This window comes from Lygodium microphyllum, chromosome 2, assembly GCF_053477565.2.
Source record: "Lygodium microphyllum isolate KBCC chromosome 2, Lygodium_microphyllum_v1.1.10, whole genome shotgun sequence".
NCBI classification, from domain to species: Eukaryota; Viridiplantae; Streptophyta; class Polypodiopsida; order Schizaeales; family Lygodiaceae; genus Lygodium; species Lygodium microphyllum.
The window spans coordinates 94687559-94689821 of record NC_141136.1 but is presented as its reverse complement, the minus strand read 5'-3'; positions in this window follow the sequence as shown (position 1 = coordinate 94689821).

Here is a 2263-nt window from a genome sequence, read left to right as displayed (position 1 = left end):
ACTTTATGTGAGAATGGGAGATGCAGGTTTGGTCATCATAGTCATCTATGTGGATGATTTGATTATTACAGGTGATAGTGATAGTGGGATTGCTCAAGTCAAGGACTTTTTGAAGAAGAAGTTTGAGATGAAGGATTTAGGTGAGCTAAGGTACTTCCTTGGCATTGAGATGATCAGATGTGATGATGGTATATGGCTGTCCCAAAGACAGTATGGCTTGGATATGTTGTCCAAGTATGGTATGACAGCATGCAAACCACTTTTAGTCCCGTTGGAGCAGAATGTAAAGTTGAGTGCTGATGTTGGGGATGAGATAAAAGACCCTACTATGTTCAGGAGGATAGTGGGGAGTTTGATCTACATGACCATTACAAGGCCAGTCTTGAGCTACGATGTTGGTCTTGTGAGTCAGTTTATGCAAGTACCTAGAAAGCCACATTTGGATGCAGTCAGACGCATATTGAGATATGTGAAGTCCACATTACATTATGGACTTTTCTATGAGGCAGGTACAGATGTACAGGTGTTTGGATACACAGATGCAGATTAGGCTAGTAGTATGTCTGATAGAAGATCTACCAGCGGATACATGTTCTCTCTTGGTAGTGCAGCAATTGCTTGGAGCAGCAAAAAGCAATCTATAGTTGCTTTATCGAGTACAGAGGCTAAGTATAGAGGTGCTACTGTTGCAGTATGTGAGGTAGTATGGCTACAAAAGTTATTGGCTGATTTAGATGTGCAGGTGGAAGGTCTACTTATCATTTATTGTGACAACATAAGCAGTATACAGTTGACTAGGAACCCTATGTTCCATGCCAGGACGAAACATATTGAGGTACACTACCACTTTGTGAGAGAGAAGGTACTAGCAGGTGAGATTAACTTGGTGTATGTCAGCATACAGGATCAAATAGCTGACATCTTCATGAAGGCATTGGGTACAGAGAAGCTTCAAAAGTTTCGAAGCTTACTTGGAGTTGCAGAGATGCAGTTGACCTTAAGGGGGAGTGTTGAGATGACAAGCTCAACACATGCGAACATTAATGATGGACCGCCTGGTTAGATGGGTCTACACGTTTACACTTAGCACGCCGGTGATCATTATGACTCTCACATGGCCACTGACTCATTACTTATTATATTCAGGTTGTTACACCTATTTACAGCTGGCATAGTTATAGCGCCAGTCGACTAGTGTAGTCGGTTATGCATTGTTTGACTTAGTAGGCCACTTTCCTTTATGTTGTATCTTATCTATACTTTGTGTACATTGTAAAGTGTGTGGAAGAAGAAGAAGAAACCAGCAAGAAAACGTTTTGGCCTCCATCTCTCTTCTTGTCTCTTGAGTGAGCTTCTCCTTGTGCATTCTGTGTATGTTCGGCGCAGCATCTTGAGCAAGTTCCCCCACCACGCGATTCTTGACACTCCTTCATTAGCAACATTATCTATGAGACTTTCTATGCCTACTCCTCCTCTTGTGCCTCTACCTCCTCTTCATATGCCTCCTCCTACTCATTGTATACCTCCAATCTCCTTCTTCCAATAGACCCCTTGCCTATTTCATGGGGCCTCTTTCCAATCACAACCCCCTTTGTCAACAATGTTAACTAAAACATAATATATAACTTGAAATTTTTTTTGTATAATGTATAATACATATTTATGTAGCATATAGCTTAAAATTTTATAAATATGTTAGTTTAATACAAATAACAAGTTACATGCTTTGAAGTTCAAAGTTTCATGCTAAATTTTAGACATTTTTCATCTTTTCTTTGATAAATACTATTGAGAGGTTGTGAAATGGTACATGGAGTGCATCCATTGTTGTCCCCTTCCCCCCCCCCCCCCCCTTCTCCCCCCTTCGGGCCCCCTTTTCTAGAACACCCATAAAAGTAGACCATTTTGGGATGGGCAACTTGTCTAATGTTGATTTACATATAATTTAAACTAGTATCCTGGATATTACTATTGTATATATAATTGTAATCAACAATGATTTACATTATCTAATGTATATAGCATTGATAAAATATATAAGCTATTAATACTTACAGTATATATGTTAATCAATATAACATAGTATTAATATAATGTAGTGTTAATTATAAATGTACTATCATTAGCAATAACCACTAGCTCAAGTGGTAGTGGGGTGTTGTGTAAAACATAAGGTCATGGGTTCCATTCCCACAAATAGCAATGAAGGCACCTTGCATAATGTGAAAAGGATTCACTTGATTAGTCACCAACGAGAAAGACA